This window comes from Apium graveolens, chromosome 4 (genome assembly GCF_009905375.1).
Source record: "Apium graveolens cultivar Ventura chromosome 4, ASM990537v1, whole genome shotgun sequence".
In the NCBI taxonomy this organism is placed as follows: Eukaryota; Viridiplantae; Streptophyta; class Magnoliopsida; order Apiales; family Apiaceae; genus Apium; species Apium graveolens.
Genome location: NC_133650.1, coordinates 12,764,357 through 12,777,443, shown reverse-complemented (window position 1 = coordinate 12,777,443; position 13,087 = coordinate 12,764,357). Strand labels below are relative to the sequence as shown.

Sequence of the window (13,087 nt, the reverse complement as noted above, 5' to 3'; positions counted from 1 at the left end):
TTATAAGAGCTCTCATCAATGATAGTGTTGTTTAAAATCATGGATTTATAAGTGACATATTTTAACAAGAAATTAAGGTTCTATTAAAGACCATAAAAAGGTAGTGATTTTGAAGTAAATTAATGAGTGAAATAATCTAAAAAATAAGATAGCTCTAACTTGTTTGAATATCTGTCACACTGCAGTAATATTTTCTAAATAACAAATTTGAGCTAATTTGCTTCTAGATTGATGCAAGTGTAAGAAGATGCATGTGTCTTTAGTTACTAACTATTATATTATCATATATGAATATGGAAAATGAGGAATGATTCAGAGGATGTACAGTTAGTAATTGAAATATTTCAGAAAAATCCAATGCAAGAATCACGAGAATGGCATATGGGATAAGTATAGCACATTGTTTCTATTCAAGCAGACTACAAATGGAAAATACTAAAAAAACTTTACCGAGTAAAACTTATGTTGAGGACGCGAAAGTACAGGCTTTTCATTGTAAGCATTCATAAGCTTCTTTTCAGTTGCACTCAAGTTAATGTCCTCCATATTTGCTATTCGACCCAACATCTTTAATCTTTCCATATATGGTGCAACTGTGTCCAAAGCAAAACCCTTGACCGTTTCTGATTCATCATCAATTATCCTCTGTCCCCGAAAATTTATGTATAAAGGTGAAAATGCAAAGGCTAGTGTAACAACTGAAGTCTTAAGTTGGAGATCTTACCAAAATACTTTCTTGGAAATGTAGTCGCATTTCTTTCGAATAACTTTCTGATAACCTGAAGTACAGAACATAACTCATTCCTTCTCCATCATAATCATTTTGAAATATTGTCACCAGATATAGTGGTATCTGAACACGAAAGATTGGGACAGAATACAAATATCTAAATATTGTTCATATATATATGGATGTAGATTCATGACAATACAGTCAGTTATATAATATGGCAATTTAATACATACATCAAGAGTTTCCATTTTCTAGACTGGAACTTCAGTAATATAATTTATGATGTTTTAAAATTGCTCATTTTTAAGAAGAAAAGGAGAGACTAGGATTCACCAAAATAATATGTTTAATAAATAAATCTAGGAACTAAATAAACCTGAAGTTTCACCATGAGGATTGGAGGAACGTTTCCAGATGACTCAATGACGGGAAGTTCCACAAAGCGTGCAATATGGTCAATCTTTTTTGAGATACAAACACATCAACGCCGAAAGGAGAAAATGGAGCATGATTTGCGGCAGGTTCTTTCTTTTTATCCCTGTCAATAGTTGGGAGTACAATTAAAGTCTTACAGTTTGAGAAACCCATTCGCTAAATTAGAATTCCATACGCCACTACGACTAATATGAGGAAACATATATAGCTTAAACAAGATATATGGTTTGCTCTCACCTTAAATAGTTTTGGCCCCAGACTTTAAAAGTGCTTGCCTCAATAGGTGACCAATGTTAACTACTAGAAAAAGTAGAATAGACATCGGCTAAAAACCGATGTCTATGAACAAAAAAATCTGATGTCTTCGTGGGTGATGTTAAAGACCCCCCATTTTAACATCGATTTTAAACTAATGTTAAAGAAGACGTATAACATCAGTTTTTAAAGATGTTAAATTTCAAATGCATATCTAATCTTCATATATTATAATAATATGATATTTTTATCAATTTATACATATGTGAGATAAGTAAAATATTTTCATTTACCCATTAAACTGATGTTACTAATAACAGTAACAACAGTTTGCAAGATAAATCGATGTAAATATAACTATTGACATCGATTATTTATTTTGAACCGATATCTATTGATGACAACTCGATGTCTATAAAGTTTAATAACATTGGTTTTCTGTTTTAAGATTTTTTTTTTGTAGTATTTAACATTGGTTTTAATCGATGTTACTGATGTCAATCTTCAACTAAATCTGATGTATTAAGCTTTGACAGACATCGTTTTCCACTGTAATGATATATGTACCTATTTTATTAATGCACATTTTAAAAATATAGATACCAAAAATTTGCCAAATCAATGAACCACCAAAACCAATTGCTGCAAAATACTAGTTATCTATAAATCTAATAACCAATATTCAAACATCCGGTACAACAGATTCATCGAATCCAAACATCAAATACTACATATATCCATCCATTTATTCTACTAGAAGAGTATCACAGTACTGCTCAAACTACACATTGCATTTATAAAAGGAACCCAAAACTCTAAAAACTTGGAAGAGCTTGATTTGCCGTCACCCGCAACATATCGTGACAACCTCTCTCTCATCAACTATGACTACTTTTCATTTAATGGAGTCCATGAATACAAAATCCTGGAAAAATATATACCCAGCAAAAGTTTGAATACAATGCCAAAAAAATATAATACTAATGCAGCAAGTAAGCGGATAACTTACCTCTGATACTGGATCTTTCACTAGCAGGATAAGCAAGTAAGCGGATAACTTACCTCTGATAGTATGAGTTCAAAAAAAAACTAAACAAATATTACTTTATTCATAATGAAAAAAAATCAGATCCCAAATGTATTTACTATTTAAAGAGGTTTAAGAATTAACTCAAGAATCCTGAGATGGTAACATACATTCGTTCTACGGGAAGATGTTAAAGTAGAAAATACTATTCATTATCTACTTTCTGCCAACAGAAAACATATTAAAGCATAATTTCATACAATAAAAAGAACGAATTATAAAAACAAAGTTGACAGTTTGAAATCAATAATCAAATAGCTACATTTTATATGCTTTAGGGAGCATGAAACATGAGGATGCCTGAAGCTGTGAGTTGATAATTTAGTACAATTTGCCTTAAAAAGTAGTTTTTCGGATTTTTTTTCCAATTTTAATAACCTGTGAAGACATGCACAGGGTCCGACCCACCCCAAAAACCCCGTCCATGTCAAAATTACTAAAGTATGGAAAATGTTGGCCTAGCAATGGACAAGTGATTTAGGGTCCATTTTCCTGGGATTAAAATGCCTATATTTAAACACAACATGTTAGGTGCTTGTTGGTTTTAATTTAAATTTGGTTTTCGTATTTTGAAGTTTGTATTTAAATAAATCAGCTGTTAAGTCAGGACTGCAGCTAAGGCTTAGTTAGGTGTTTGTTTCCTGTTTTATAGGATCGTGGAGTAGTAGATGAGGAGTAGGAATGTAGTCGCTATTTTGTAGGAACCAGCAACTCTTGTTTCTATTTAAGTACTTCTTGTAATCTCTTTGGCTGAATAAGAAGCTGAGTATCATATTAAGCTCTTCAGATTTATCTACTTGTGTTAAAGAGTTCAAATATATAGTTCTGTTTTTACATTTGGTATCAGAGCTCATATATTCAGAGTACTCTCGAGACAGCACTGTAAGATGGATAACGGGAAAAACAAAGGTGGATCTTTTGGGCTAACTTACCCAATGTTGGCAAAGGGAAATTACACGGCGTGGGCTTTAAAAATGAGAGTGTTTATGCAGGCCCAGGGAGTATGGAATGTGATAGAAGCGCCTGACCCCAAAGATGAGAAGAGTGACAAGATTGCCTTGGCCATGATTTATCAGGGCATACCTGAGGACATGTTATTATCCATCGCTGAAAAGAAAACAGCCAAAGAAGGGTGGGAAGCCACTAAAGTCATGTGCCAGGGAGCTGATCGTGTAAAGAAGGCCAGAGTGCAGACACTTAAGGCGGAGTTCGAGACTTTACGGATGAATGATGGTGAGCAACTTGATGACTTTTATATGAAGATCAATGGTCTGGTGTCTACCATTCGAGCTTTAGGAGAGGAAATGCATGAATCATATGTTGTTAAGAAATTGCTTCGAGCGGTTCCGTCCAGATTTCTCCAAATAGCTTCAACAATCGAGCAGTTTGGAGATTTAGAGAAAATGACAGTTGAAGAGACCGTTGGTTCGCTTCAAGCTCATGAGGAAAGATTGAAAGGGCAGAATGAGACAGCAGGGAGTAAGTTGTTGTTGACAGAGGAGGAGTGGTCCAGGCGTGAGAAAAATGACACTAAACTTTTACTCATACGGGAGGACTGGCTAAAACGTACATGCAACACTGATGGGACTAACAATTGGCGAGGTGGTCGTGGTTTCAAAGGCATGAGTCGAGACAAAAGCACTGTGACGTGTTTCAATTGTAATATGCTTGGGCATTATGCTGCAGATTGCAGGAGGCCTCGTCGAGAAAGAAATCAAAAGTCTGAAGCAAATCTGGTGGAAATCAAAGATGACGAGCCTGCATTATTGTTGTCTGAGCTAGATGAAAGTAAGACACAAATGGTGTTGCTGAACGAGGAGAAAGTAATCCCAAGATTGGAGACAAACCCAATAGCGAAGAGAACGTCACAAGTATGGTACTTGGACAATGGAGCTAGTAATCATATGACCGGAGATAAAACAAAATTCTCGACGCTGGATGAAGGAATAACAGGTGAGGTAAAGTTTGGAGACGGGTCAACCGTGAATATAAAAGGGAAAGGGTCAATCACTTTTTAAGTGTAAAAATGGAGAAGAAAGAATATTTGCTAATGTATTCTATATTCCATGCCTGTGCAACAATATTATAAGTCTTGGACAGATGTCGGAAGAAGGTAACAAGGTGGTAATGCTTGGTGATCTATTGTGGGTTTATGAGAAAGATGGGAGGGCGTTGATGAAAGTTAAGAGGTCTGTGAATCGGCTGTATAAAATTATGCTGGAAGAGTTACCAGGTGCCTGCTTATTTACACAAAATACAAAGATGGAAGAAGAGTCATGGCTATGGTAGTGTCGCCTAGGCCACATCAATTTTAACGCAATGTCCATCATGAAGGAAAATGATATGGTTGTAGGTTTATCCAGATTGCTTCAACGTACTGAAATATGCAAGGGATGTCTCATGGCGAAGCAAACACGGACTCTGTTTCCCTCTCAGTCAAGCTATGCATCTAGCAAAGGGTTAGAGCTGGTCCACGGTGACTTATGCGGACCAATCTCTCCACCGACCCCATCTGGAAATAGGTACTTCTTACTTTTAGTCGATGATTTCAGTCGTATGATGTGGGTTTTCTTTTTGTCAACAAAAGATGAAGCTTTTGAAGGTTTTAAAAGATTTAAAGCACTGGTTGAAACAGAGTCAGACAAGAAAATTAAAACTCTTCGTACTAATAGAGGTGGTGAGTTTTGTTCCCTGGAATTTAAAAAATTCTGTGAAGATGCTGGAATTTTTAGGCAATATACTGCTCCTTATTCTCCACAACAGAATGGTGTGGTGGAACGAAGAAATAGAACAGTTGTAGCCATGGCACGAAGTTTTTTAAAGGAGAAGGGCGTACCGTCAGAATTCTGGGGGGAAGCTGTAAGGCACTTAGTATATGTGCTAAACAGATTGCCTACACGAGCCCTGTCAAGCCACACACCCTATAAAGCTTGGAAAGGGCGTAAACCTGATATCTCTCATCTCAGAGTGTTTGGTTGTTGTGCGTATATGAAGGTACCATCGGTGCATACTCAAAAATTGGATGATCGCAGTCAGTATGTTGTGTACCTTGGACGGGAACCCGGCACAAAAGCCCATCGTCTGTATGACCCAGACAAAAAGAAGGTGTCTGTGAGCAGAGATGTAAAGTTCGTGGAGTCAAAATCGTGGGCTTGGAACATCATGGGCAAAACAAATGAAGCCCATACTCAGTTCTTTACTATCGACACGCCCCATGAACAAAGTTCTAGTGAAGCTAACACAGAGGAGGTTGAAAAACCTGCAACACCAGTTACCCAGACTATATCAGTCCAGTCGAGTGAGGCACTCCCATCAGATGGATCAATATCGACAGGTAGCAGTAGCTCTCAGACATCAGGTGCAAGCAGCAGACCAAAACGTTTCAGAAAGTTGTCTTCAATTTATGGCACGACAGAAGATATAGAGGCAGAGGATGAGTAGTTGTTATTTTTGGGGGTCGAGGAGCCAGTTACATATACTCAGGCCACAAAAGAACAGGCTTGGAATGACGTTATGCGAACCGAAATAGAAGCTATTGAAAGAAACAATACATGGCGGTTAGTCGAGCTTCCCACTGGCCAGAAACCAATAGGTTTAAAATGGGTCTACAAATTAAAGAAAAATATGGAAGGAGACGTGGTGAAACATAAAGCGAGGCTTGTCGTAAAAGGATATGTGCAGAAACAGGGAGTTGACTTTGAGGAGGTATTTGCGCCAGTACCCGTCTTGAAACTGTGCGTTTATTGTTGGCGTTAGCAGCAAAAAACTGCTGGGAAGTCCACCATCTTGAGGTTAAGTCAGCCTTTTTGAATGGTGATCTACAAGAAGATGTATATGTTATGCAACCAGAGGGTTTTGTGCAAACGGGCAAGGAACAGATGGTGTACAAGTTAATGAAAGCGTTGTATGGACTTCGACAGGCTCCACGGGCCTGGTATGCCAAGTTAGACAAGTGTTTGGAAAGTCTGGGCATCACTAAATGCCCATATGAGCATGCAGTATATACGAAGCGGGTAGGCAATGAAACAGTGATAATTGGAGTATATGTAGATGACTTGTTGGTTACAGGAACCGACCTATCACTTATAAAATCGTTTAAGGAACAGATGAGTCATATATTTGATATGAGTGATCTTGGCAGATTGTCTCATTATCTCGGAATAGAAGTGAGCCAAGGAAAGGAGTTCATCGAGCTGAAGCAAACATCACATGCAAAGAAACTGCTAGAGAGGTGTGGTATGGGCGAATGTAAGCCTACGAAATATCCAATGGAGCCAACATTACAGCTGCACAAGGATGTGAATGGAAAACCAGTAGACTCAACTGAGTTTAAAAGTGTTGTGGGAGGTCTGAGATATCTGGTTCATACGCGACCAGATATCTCCTATGCTGTTGGAATTTTAAGCCGTTACATGGAGCGACCCACGGTCATGCACTGGAATGCAGTGAAGCGAATTCTCCGTTATTTGAAAGGTACGCTTGGTTTTGGTCTGATTTATTCAAAGGGAAGTGGAAATAACATATTGTCGGGGTACTCTGATAGTGATCTAGCGGGGCAAATAGATGATAGAAAATCTACTCGGGGAATGGCATTCTATTTAAATGAGAGCTTGATTACATGGGTGTCTCAGAAACAGCGCTGCATAGCTCTATCATCATGTGAAGCAGAATTTATTGCAGCTACAGCGGCTGCTACGAAATTTGCTGGGAAATATTACAGGGGAGAAGGTAGGTCCTGTAGTCTTATACATAGACAACAAGTCAGCGATCGATTTAGCTAAGAATCCTGTGTTTCACGGGAGAAGCAAACACATTGATATACGATACCATTTTATTCGTGAATGTGTTGAGCGGGGTGAGATAAAGGTTGAGCATATTGGAACTGAAAATCAGCGTGCAGATGTGTTGACTAAAGCTATGGCCACTGTCAAGTTCGAGAGGCTACGGGCACTGCTTGGCATGAAGAAGTTGCAGAAACCAAATTTAGATTAAGGGGGTATTTGTTGGTTTTAATTTAAATTTGGTTTTCGTATTTTGAAGTTTGTATTTAAATAAATCAGTTGTTAAGTCAGGACTGCAGCTAAGGCTTAGTTAGGTGTTTGTTTCCTGTTTTATAGGATCGTGGAGTAGTAGATGAGGAGTAGGAATGTAGTCGCTATTTTGTAGGAACTAGCAACTCTTGTTTCTATTTAAGTACTTCTTGTAATCTCTTTGGCTGAATAAGAAGCTGAGTATCATATTAAGCTCTTCAAATTTATCTACTTGTGTTAAAGAGTTCAAATATATAGTTCTGTTTTTACAGTGCTGTATGGACCTAACATACAGCATAGTTTATGGACTCTCTTGAGGACTTTAAATTACTGTATGTTAGGCGCTTAACACGGCATGTAAATTAACAATCAAACTATAAGTCATCGTTTTGTGATTTATCTGAACTTAAAATGAGAACCGCGAGAAACAAAACAAATCAACAAATTTATAATTCTGCAGCAAGTAAAAGTACTCACATTGAACGCAGTGATCACCCCCACAGTGTACCCGGGTTGGAGTGTGATCGAGGCACCGAAATACCATGATTGAAAAGGTCTCACAGACTTGAATCCACTCCTTGCATGTACAAATTTATATTAAGATCATACTAAATTCAGGCATATTTTAAATATGATGTATAGTCTGGTACCTGAGGTTCTATCGAGCTAAATGGTGAGAGCTTTGTTATCGACCCTTTGATGATTAGGACCCCCGAGGTTTCGATACCCTTTATAAAAGGTCATAGACCTGAACTTTGAACTGGGCCAGTAGCCAGGCGATGGTGGCCTAATGTGATGACCAGCAGCATTGCTAAATGTAGCAAACACACTAATATTAATCAGGAGAACAATTGGAATATATGAGAAAGCCATGAATAACACAAGTTAAATTGAGAAAAAGAATATTAAATTAACACAGCATAGGTTATGGACTCTCTTGAAGACTTTAAATTACTATATGTTAGGCGTTTAACACATGTAAATTAACAATCAAACTATAAGTCATAGTTTTGTGATTTATCTTCCCTTCTCTCGTTACAAATTCACTTAAACCATAAAAAACTTGCATGTAATGTGTTTCTTTTTGAAATAATGATAATATACATTAGGATACAAGTAATAATAGAAATTAAAATTTTCGGATAGACCCAGCTCAGTCTGGCCTAGAGGACATTGTCAAGACTTATCTAATATTATTAAGTCTGGCATTGCCAGCCTCAGCCTGGGCTATTATTGTGCATTAGCGCGACACTAGGCAACAAAGTGAAACACGAAGACTGAAAATCTGATGTAGTAAAGTATGTCTTGTAGCAGTGTGGAGTGACCACTACAGATCGACATATGATATATCTACACACATAAAGTCTGCACATACATGCACACACCTATTTTAAGACAAACAGGCATCATCCTACTAGTAGAGCATGGGTGATTCTGTGATAGGTGTAATGTTGGGCAAACTGTGGCATAGTACCGACATATACTCATAATGTTATATCATCTGTAGCAGGCCCGAATTTTCCATTAAACAGTGTTAGAAATCAGATATTAAGGTTCTATACAGGTGTTTGATCCAGAATTACAAAGCGGCAGAAGTAAGACTAAGAGGACATACCATTCTGCCAATCTCAGTGTCCTCATAAAATATCCAGTCATCTTCACAATACATATAGTGAAGAGCACCAGGTCCAGATTCATTATGGTTGACAGGGGTGTGATATGATATATAGATTGGTGCCCCTGTTGACTGAGACCATAGTACTTTCTCTGACTTTGGATCCACTAAATGAATGGTACCATCCAATGTTGCAACTAATGTAGTTGTTTGTTCGCTGCTTTAAGATAGATAAACACGGAATCAGAGAAAAGTCGATTCAAGAAGGAAGAGGAGCAGCAAATATAATTAGATAAATGATGGTTGCAAAATATGATATTGAACTATCATATTCCATGCTATTCTTCAAGTGATGCAACTAAGATGCTCTTAAAATAGATATCTTATGTACTATGACATATATAGTTTCATACATGTGCTAGACAGTAGGAATGAAGACAACTTACTAATCCAAAAATTGCTCCAGATGCACCAACTGCTGGTGCTTTACAGAACCAATAACTCATTGATGTACCTAATTCATAGTAATAATTTAATCAGATAATAGTTGAAGTACTACCAATGTAAGCGAAATGATACATAATTTATCCGTGGTTACCTGCAACTGCAGAGGTGACATAAACTTCCATATATCTTCCACGACAACTAAGTCTCTCCACTGTCGGACCAATAGAGTTTAACGAATAACAATTTATCTGAAAAAAGCAAACTCCTCTTAATACACACACTATAAAATAGTTGCCATATTATAATTGTGTGCACAGATATATAATTAGACCAGGAGATGTCCGATATTTGCATGCAAAAATGAAGATGTCACAAGTCTCCACAGTAGTCCTCTGTCAATCAGACTATTAATCTGCAAGTATATGCAATTTAAATATAGTTAAGGAATTGCATATCAGAAAATAGAAGACTATCTGAGTACAAGCACAAAGTGAACTTATAATATAGGGCCAGCATGAGTACAAGCACAAAGTGAGATAATGGCGTAACAAAAAGAAACAAAAACTATTAAGAAGCTTCGTATGTCTGAGGACTAGGGAAAATATAAACTATATTCAACATGCAACAGAAAACTTAATACTCACACGACATTAACTCCAATGAGCACAGTGGTTAATCCCTTTTACTAAATGCATCTTTTCTCGAGTTTATTTGTGAATTTCCGCTACATCCATAGTTGTTTCTACTCCCTTCTCCACCAAAAAAAATAAGGTAGACGGCCATTTGGCTACCCAAGCATCATTACACCATGGAAGAAAATACATGACATATTTTTGCTAAATCGATCAAAAACCTCAAGACCACAGTTGCTGAAGCAGGGGATGATGCCTATCTACCCATCAGCCGATAAATAACACAAAATAAACACATAAATACACACATATATATACATTAATAATAACTCAGTGAATCTCAGCAACAGACACAAGATTAGCTAAAAACAACACACACGACATATATAATATATTTAAACAATTCAAACAATTACTCAACTTAGAAAAAGATTAACAAGCTCAATTCAAATAATTATTCAACTAATTAAAAAACTAGGGTTCAAACTGAAACCCCCAAAATAAAAATTAGGGTTTCAAGCTTACTTAATTCAAGATTGACCTATGACTTGAGCTTTAAACTCTGATTTGAGCTTTAATTTTCACATATTTAACCTTTAAACCCAATTCAACCTCCGTCCTTTTCAAACTCCGATGAAAAGAGAGAGCAGAGCGAGCAGAGAAAGCAGAAGAACACAAAGAGAGCAGTCGAGAGGGACCAGCGAGCCTTCCGTAGAGCACAATATCAAGAGAGAGAGGGGGAAGTTTTTTTGGAGAGAGAGTTGTTCTTCTAGACTCGAAGAGATGAAAGTTATTCTTTTTCATTTTTAGTTTTAAGTTTTTAGATCTGCATATGTGTAATTTTGATTTCAATTTGTTTAGTGTAAAGTTAAAAAAAGGAGAGGGGAAATGAGTACTTAAAATTTTAGAAGATAAAAAACGGGGGGTGTTTTAAGAGGGAATGAAATATTTGGATAAGGAAGGGAAATAGATGGCGTAACGAATCATTTTTTAAAACAAACTTATAACATAAGTTGATATAAAGAAACACTTTTTACATTGGTGATAACATCAATCGATGTCAAAGAGGCGATGTATATTCTACTTTTTCTAGTAGTGTCAGACAGTCTCTTTTCAATAGGACAATAAGGAACCTGAGAACCTGCTATGGGTCTCTACACCGGAGGTCTTGGGGACACTGATTTAGAAGGAAACGTATTAGCACCATAAATTATAGAAACCCTCAAACCATAGATGTTTTAACTTTGCATTAGTCATTAGTGTTATGTAATGTAATTAGTTTATTCTTTACTTACATAAATAAATGGTGGCACCTCATACCAAAACTAAAAATTTTATAAACAAGCATACATCTCAATAGAAAATGCCAGGTAATGTACTCCTCTCGTGGGACCTTAAAAGCCTTCTCAAGCTATATTTATAGTGAAAATTTTTAATTGTTACTTGTCTGAACTTACTTCGAGGTTAATTATTCACTTTTATATTAAGCAATTGTTGTTAAGAATTCCTCTCTTCTTAGTATAAAAAAAATTGTAAGAAAAAACCTTGTAGTATAAAAAAAACAAATCACGAACAATTCAATAAACCTAAAATTCATAAAAGCAACTCACTTATTATTCTTCCGTCCGCGTTTCAAACTCCACCCCTTCATCTTCGAAATCATGCACCCACACTTCTTCTGAAACACCCGGTCCATTAACCGCAGCCATTTTCCTCAACTTATTCCTCATACACTCAAACTCCTTCCCTTCATCCCCTCCTTTGTACTTTATACAAGGTTGTTTGATGTGAATTGAATATCATAAACAACCTTACTATCAATCAATTGAATAAATAATCAAAAAACATGAAAATAGAGATAAAAAATAAGTTGAAAGTAAAATTAGGTTTTAAATAGAAGTACTTGCATACAAGTTTCATCCCAATCGGAACCGAAGCGATTGAGAAGCCTAATCGATTAATTGAGAGTATTTATTTGTGAGTGTATGTATGTTTGAGAGAGAGAGACTATCTGATTAAACTATCTAATTTTTAAACATGAATTGAGAGAGAGGGGGGGGGGGGTAGAGAGAGATTGACGGAGAAGAGAGTGAAAATAAGAAGGATAGAGATAAGACTGATTTTTAAACGAATTATTGAGCGGGCTGGATTTAGTTTTTTGTGCCCTATTTTGGTCAAAATTGTATATGCCGCCTAAATATTTAATCTTATGGTAACACTTATTTTAATATCAATACTAACACTATATATTATGTTACAATAGCAATTTGATCATATCTATGGTAACATCGATTATTCTCTGCTGCAAAGTCAAAAAAAAGTGTTACCTCAGATTAAAATTTAGTGATTTAAGGTAAGAGTTTTACTTGTAACACCAAAAAAAGTGTTGCTACAGGTCAAATATGATGTAGTGTCAGGAGTCCATCAACTGGGAATGGGAATCAAGCAAATTAGTTCATGAGCTAGAATCAGAAAGGGTTCAATTCTTCTCCAGTACCCTATAATAGGAGATGTGGTGTAAAGCATTTTGGGAACTATAATACCAATTTTATATGTTTCTAGTGTGGCAAGAAAGAACATTTTTCCAATACGTTTCAAAGTTTGAATCAGGGGCAGAAACCAACAACTACTTGTTTCAAATGTGAAAAGCTAAGGTATATCTCCAAGAATTGTGCAACACCAAATGTGACCAATAACATACCCAGGATTGCACGTGCTTCATCTCAGGGTAGACTTAGAATTGAAGGACTACAAACCCAACCTAAAGCTAGGACATTCAATTTGTCTATGAAGGATGATGTCCAGAGCTCTGATATGGTTGCAGGTACGCTCCCCATAAACTCCGTAGATGCT

At 36.5% G+C, this 13,087-nt stretch overlaps 1 long non-coding RNA gene across 4 annotated transcripts; it reads right to left on the bottom strand.

Annotated features, from left to right (window-relative positions):
• Positions 1–2,105: 2,105 nt before the first annotated feature.
• Positions 2,106–11,018, bottom strand: LOC141716668 (uncharacterized). Of its 4 annotated transcripts, none has more exons than XR_012573287.1 (8): positions 10,760–11,018; positions 9,934–10,014; positions 9,754–9,850; positions 9,602–9,669; positions 9,156–9,375; positions 8,191–8,351; positions 8,018–8,117; positions 2,106–2,348 (listed from the first exon to the last, which is right to left on the bottom strand). It is a non-coding gene; the product is annotated as an uncharacterized LOC141716668 (long non-coding RNA). The 4 variants fall into 4 exon arrangements; XR_012573288.1 differs by having other exon boundaries at positions 8,191–8,369; positions 9,156–9,372; XR_012573285.1 differs by having other exon boundaries at positions 9,156–9,372.
• Between the last annotated feature and the right edge of the window lie 2,069 nt (positions 11,019–13,087).